Source organism: Dipodomys merriami, unplaced genomic scaffold (assembly GCF_024711535.1).
Source record: "Dipodomys merriami isolate MVZ:Mamm:240054 unplaced genomic scaffold, mDipMer1.0.p SCAF_6, whole genome shotgun sequence".
Lineage (NCBI taxonomy): Eukaryota > Metazoa > Chordata > Mammalia > Rodentia > Heteromyidae > Dipodomys > Dipodomys merriami.
In genome coordinates, this window is record NW_027206179.1 from 54,489,705 (window position 1) to 54,496,839 (window position 7,135).

Sequence of the window (7,135 nt, forward strand, 5' to 3'; positions counted from 1 at the left end):
CACAGACTTGTAAAGAGTATATGAGATCTGTAAGTCAGTGGATAAAGGTTAGTTGTTATCTCAAGTGTCTGTTATTTAATATTAGAATTACATCAAATAATTGAAGATTATATAAATCTGAAAATATCAAAGTGAACAGAATAAGTTTTAATTTCATGAAAACTAAGTTGTGTGTTTCAGGAAGAGTCCATGAAGTTGAGTGATGATATCTATTATTACAGCTAAATTCAATACAAGCAAGACCACTATAAAATATTGGGGGAAAGCTTTTAGTTAAAAAAAAAATCTATGGGGCTGGGAAGGTGGCTCAGTGGTAGAGTGCTTGCCTTGCATGCATGAGGCCCTGGGTTTGATTCCTCAGCACCACATAAACAGAAAAAGCTAGAAGTGGTGCTTTGGCTCAAGTGGTAGGGCACTAGCCTTAAGCTGAAGAGCTGAGGGACAGTGCTCAGGCCCAGAGTTCAGGCCCCATGACCGACAAAAAACAAAAAACAAACAAACAAAAAAATCTATGATTCTGTGTCTTTGTTTGTCTGGCCAATTTGGAAATGACAGGTTGTTGATGATACAATAGGACGGACATTTCCATCTGGGAGAACTCATCATTGTCTAATTTGAGAGGTTTAGTGATGAATGCTTGCCAAATGATTGCACAATGATTACTGTGTGCTTCATGGTTTCCTGTTTCACCTGGCTGAGGGGAGAGGACACTTACTGATCCTGAAGCTGTACTTATTCACAGCATTGGCATGGGAATGTGCCCCATGTTAGTGTATCTATAATTGCTAAAAGAACTTTTCACAACTTTCCTTCCCATGGGAAAATATCATACTTGCAGAAACCCAGATTTGTCCTGCAGAATTGACACGTTTGCAGTCAGTGAAGCTGAGAGAAGCAATAGCCAGTCGCCTCATCTAGCAGGAAGCTTGTGTTCATCAAAGCTAGTGGTGCCATTCACTTCCATGGTGGAAGTACTTGGTTAGAATAGCACTTTCAGACATGGGTGGCAAAGTTCAATGAGTGATTCATTTGAAAGCTCTTAGAGAATAGATCAGAAAATGTTGTAATTCTTAGGTAAATGGGTGCATTTAGAATTATATAAAAGCAGCTAATTCAAAATCTACAGAAGGTTGAAGAAAGGGCAATATTTTTCAAATCTAAATTTATATGTCAGAACTAAAATATAAATTGGAATGCAATATAAAAGACTTGGAGGATGAAGTTATTTGAAGTGGGAAGTCAAGGGTGTGCTTTAAAGCACTATGAGAGAGAGTGAGAGAGACAGAGAGAGAAAAGAGAATATAGGCAGGCAAGCCAAGATATAAATTAGCAAGAACAGAAAAAGACTCAGATTTATAGACTCTGTGGAATAGGAACATAAATATTGATTATATTGCTGTTCTCTCTACATTCTTTATTTTTGAACGATTTTCTAATACAATTGCAATAACTAGTACAGTTAAGTAGAGATGATAAATGCTAGTGTTTTGAGTTTCTACTTGGGTTTGAACTCAGTACCTCACAACTGCTTAGCCAGTACTCTGCCACTTAAGCCATATGGCCTGCCTTGTTTTGCTTCAATGATTTTTTTTCAGATAAGGTCTCATACTTTTTCCTGAGCTGGCTTCAAACTGTAATCCTGTTCTATGTCTCTCACATAATGAGAGTCATGGATATGAACCCCCATGCCCACCTTGTTGGTTGAGAATGAGATTTTGCTAACTTGGCCTGAGCTGGCCTGGAACCACAATCTGCCTGATCTCTGCCACCAGAGTAGCTGGGATTACAGATGTGAACCACCATGCCTGGCCCTGGTTTATCTTTTTGTTATGTTAGTTAAAATAAGGTCTTTCTATTTCTCAATTGAAAATGTTGACATAGGCGCATTCAAGATGAAAGTGAACTGATACCCAATGCACACTTTGAGTATTTTGAGTGTATTTTTATACTGGAGTAAAGGTTTCTTGAGCTAGTTTCTTTTCAAGGGCGAACAGGAACAATGATTTGTGCCTGCCTTATTGCAACTGAGTGTTTTCAACTGCCCAGGTAGGAAAGATGTTACTGCACTCTGCCTTATATTTATTGAGTTTTTTTTGGGTTCTGAAACATTCCTGGTAAAATGTTAAGAAAATGGTTAGATCATGGTGCTTAAGTGAAAGCCTGTACTTGTGCTGCTTTGTTTAATGTGCGATTAGTAACTGGCCTAGTGTCCTTGTTCTGAGCCAGGACTATGGTGAGAACAATGAAGCACAAATCAAAGGGAATGGCAAATTCAGAATATCTAAGATATAAGCAGCATTTTTTTTTTGGGGGGGGGGTCCAGTCATGGGCCTGAACTCTAGGCCTGAGTGCTGTCCCTCAGCTCTTCAGCTCAAGGCTAGTACTCTACCACCTGAGCCATAGCACCACTTCCGGCTTTTTTTTTTCTGGTTATGTGGTGCTAAGGAATTGAACTCAGGGCCTCATGCATGCAAGGCAAGCGCTCTACCACTGAGCCACCTTCCCAGCCCCATAAGCAGCATTTTTAAAGTAAGTTTGTATTATCTTGAAGTAGTTGCACAAAGGAGTTGCCATTCAACCAAGCAGTTTGTGAATAGAATACATCTTGATCAATGTTGCCTTTTCAACATTCTCCTACATCCCTCCTAAACCCACCTGTTCCCACAATTTAATTAATTTTGTAGGATATGCATTGAATTTTATGACTCTGTAATGCAATACTTAAAAAATAGCAATCAAGGAAAAGATGGGCATTGGTGACTCACACCTCTGATCTCAGCTACTTAGGAGTCTGTGAAGAGGAGGATTGTGGTACAAGGATTGTCTGGACAGAGTACGGCATGAGACACCTTTTCAAGTGACAGCTGGGTACCATGGTGAGCACCTATCATCGCATGCTATGTGAGAAGTTGAGAATGAGAGGATCACATATCCAGGACAGCCTGGACAGAGAAGGCCACAAAACTCCAGCTCCACAAAGGGAAACCTAACATGATGGTGAGAACCAGTCATCCCCGTAATGGTGGAGAAACCTGTGTGGCTCAGGTGCATGCCTGAATGGAAAGCAAGCACTGATCCTAAAATTAACCAGTTAACCTTTACAACGTAGGTGCGGGGGGGGGGGGAGAGGAGAAGGATTGGGATTGGGGGGAGGTGGGAGGCTGGGAAGGGATGTGAAGGGTAAACAAAGGAGGAGGCTGCAATGCTTGGTAAGAAATGTACGCATTATCCTGCCCACATAATTGTAACTCCTCTGTACAGTATGTTCACAAATAAAATTAAATTAAATTAAAAAAAATTAACCAGTTAAAAAAGGAGGTGGGGTTGAGAGCATGGTTTAGCAGAATCATAGCAGCCTAGCAAGCATGAGACTAGAGTTCAAAACCCAGCACTTCCTAAAAGTCCAATGTCAGCTTGTGTGTGTGTCTGCGTGTGTGTGTCTGTGTGTGTGTCTGTATGTGTGTGTGTCTGTGTGTGTGTGTCTGTGTGTGTGTCTGTGTGTGTGTCTGTGTGTGTGCGTGTGTGTGTGTGTGTGTCTGTGTGTGTGTGTCTCTGTATGTGTGTGTGTATGTTGTACTGGGGTTTGAACTCAACACCTCCTGCTCTCTCACTGCCTCCATCCCCTTTCTACACTGACTATTTTTGACATAGAGTCTCCCTAACCACCAGCCACACTCTTGGCCATGCTAATTTTAGGTGTGTGCCACCATGTCCTGGCTCTGTTGAGATAGGAGTATAGAAGATAGTTTTCCAAGGCTGGCCTCAAGCCATGATCCTCCAGTCTTCAATCTTCCAAGTAGAGAGGATTGCAGGTGTAGGCACTAGCATCTGGCAGATGTCACCATTTTAAATAAAGAGAGGAGCCCATAGGGGCAGAATGAAGGTAAACTGGTGAAGCCACGTTATGAAAATGCGAAACGAACTATGGGTGGGTGTGGGGTGCAGGCAGTGAGCCCAGCACTGAGGAGGCAGAGGCAGGGAAAAAATCACAATTAGAGTTCAGGCTGATCTACACAAGGAGAAAACAAGCACTCAGTAATCAAATGCTTCTGTAATCTCCCCAATAGTGTGACTTCTTTCTTCCTCAGAAAAAGATCAAGATTAACTACACCAGTTTTCCAAAGGGCTTTGACCATCCTTTCAATTGCTGTTGATCAAAGTCAGTCCTCTATTTTATTATCCCTGAGAACCTATCTCTCAGGGATATGTGGCCTTTGGAAATTTCTACAGAGACCCAGTGGGCTGCTAGCCCCTGTAAAGTGGGTCCAGTCCTATTACCATGGTCTTGCATGGAAATTGCCACCTGCAGGATGGACCCCAACAGCTCCACTCACCTCTTGGCCTAAGTCTAGAGAAGAGAAGGCTTGGGTTTTGCACCATGTCCATCTCTGGAGTGCTACCCTTCTGTTTTCCTAACTCGAGTCACACGATTTTCTTTCCATGGTTCCCTGTGGACAACACCTTCTTTGTCCTCAGGATGGGCTGGCTGGGCAAATATCTGGAGCCCAAGGGCCTGGGATAAAGAGGAAAAAAGAAAGTGAATGCTCTAGGAGAGTGATTTCCAAATTATAAAATCAACTTACTAGATTGTCACCAGCATTTTTAATGGAAAGGAATAGAGCAGGATAGAAAATATGAAAAATATTGGGTTTCTTTGGCTTGTTTTGTTGTGTGTGTGTCTGTCTGTTTGTGTCTGTGTGTCTGTGTGTGTGTCTGTGTCTGTGTGTCTGTGTGTCTGTGTGTCCTAGGTTTAGTACTGTGGATCATAGTTCCGAAAACTGCTGCAGGCTGTGTTCCCCATGGCTGCTGTACTGCAGGTCGCTTGGTTGTCTTCAGCCTTTTCATTTGTAAAATGGAAGGTAGGAAGAAGAGTTGGACCAGGTGATTTCTAATCTTCCTCCAGCTCTAATGTTAGTTCCATGTCTTTATGAGTCTTCACCTAAACACGTCCTTGACATAGCTTTATTTGTTTTGTTATTTTGAGTAGTAGCTCTGCCCAAAACTTGATGATGTGAAGGTGAACTGTGGTTGCACTGTTCCTTTTTCTGCAAAAGTTTGGCACAGTTTGGAAACTGAAGAAATGATAAGAGGCTAGGCCAAAACTTTCAAGGGGTAGAAACCCCCTCACAAGTAAGTTTTCTCTTTAGAAAGGGAGTTGTTTGTTTGATTTTGGTTTTATGGAGAGTGGTTATTAACATATTTAATTTGGTTGCATTTGAAGCCCTTCTCTAACCATCAGGTGGCAGCACTTGTGCCTTGTAATAGTTTCTTAATCCCTTCCAAGTCCCAAAATCATGCCTCTGGAGCTACCTGGGCAGGCATCTCCCCAGAGAATCCAAATTCCCCCTTCCCAGCAGGAAGGTCCAATGTCTAAGGATTTCCTGGCTCCTGAAGATTCTCTCAAATCTACAGGCATTTGATTTCTCTGGGAAAAGAGATTGATCTTTCACAAACCCCTGCTAAGACAAGGAGCAATTCAACTTCTGTAGAACATCACAAGAATTGTTTCTTTTTTTTTTTTTTTTTTTTTTTTTTGGGTCCGGTCGTGGGACCTGAACTCTGGGCCTGGGCGCTGTCCCTCAGCTCTTCAGCTCAAGGCTAGCGCTCTACCACTTGAGTCACAGCGCCACTTCCGGCTTTTTTCTTTTTTGCTTATGTGGTGCTGAGGAATTGAACCCAGGGCCTCAGGCATGCAAGGCAAGCGCTCTACCACTGAGCCACCTTCCCAGCCCAAGAATTGTTTCTTGATGAACCCTCCCCATATCCCTAAACTCCCACCCCGTGTGGGAAAGAGGAAAACAAGAGAGGAGGAAAAATGGGAGAGACAAGAAATTTAAAATGAAGGTAGACAAAGAGAGAAAGAAAGAGAACATAAAAGAATAAAAGAGCCGGGTGCTGGTCACTCACACCTGTAATCCTAGCTACTCAGGAGGCTGAGATCTGTGTTTCAAAGCCATGCCAGGCAGGAAAGTTAGTGAGACTCTTATCTCCAATAAACCCCCAGAAAACCAGAAGTGCACTGAGGCTCAAGTGGTAGAGCTCTAGCCTTGAGCTGAAGAGCTGAGGGACTGCACCCAGCACCAGAGTTCAAGCCCCAGGCCCAACAAAAAAAGAAGAAGGAGAAGGAGGAAGAGGAGGGGAGGAGGAGGGGGGGGGGGAGGAGGAGGGGGGGGAGGAGGAGGAGGAGGAGGAGGAGGAGGAGGAGGAGGAGGAGGAGGAGGAGGAGGAGGAGGAGGAGGAGGAGAAAATAAGTATCTTAACTCCCATCATAGTCAACACTATCACAGGTTTTTGATTTCCCATTCTATATTTGTAACTTTCACGTGAACTCTACATTATTATCCTAGTTTTTCCTTGCAAATGTTTTATTATGAAAACATAAAATTTTCCAATATATTGGATTAGACTGTTGGTCTCTGTGACAAATATCTCATGAAAGAACTTAAAGAGGACAGAATTATTTTGGCTTACACTTGATCACATTGCTTTGGGCCTGAGGCGAGATTAAAAACTCATGTCAAGGAGGGTGTAGTGGAGCAGGGCTGCTCACCTCAAGGTGGCCAAGAAGCAAAGAGAAGCAGGAAGTGGCAGGAACAAGGTCCATCCTTGCCAGTGACTTCCTTTCTTCAACAAGGCCCCACCTCCTACTAATGCTGTAAACTTATGAAGCTCTGAATGGATTGGTCTATGGATGAACTCAGAAGCCTCATGAGACAATTACTTCCCAAAGCCTTGCCTTTGAACATTGGAACATTTTGGACCTAGCCTTTCACACATGAGCCTTTTAAGAGCACATTCCATATCCAAACTCAAGCATACAAAGATGGAATCATACAGTGTATTTCTCAGTCTTCATCTCAACCCACAACCAATCATGCTTCATTCCTTCTCTCCCCACTTTCCTCAAATGCTGGATGCCCCTTCCTAACCAAGATTGCTTTGAAGGAAATTCCAGTCATCAGATTCTTTTATCTCACAAGTACTTTGCAATGACACCAAATATGCACTCTTACCAAAACACACACACACACACACACACACACACACACAACCAGACCTGGTGGCTCACATATGTAATCGTAGCTTGTCAGGAGGCTGAGACCTGAGGATGGGGTTCAAAGCCAGCCAGGGCAAG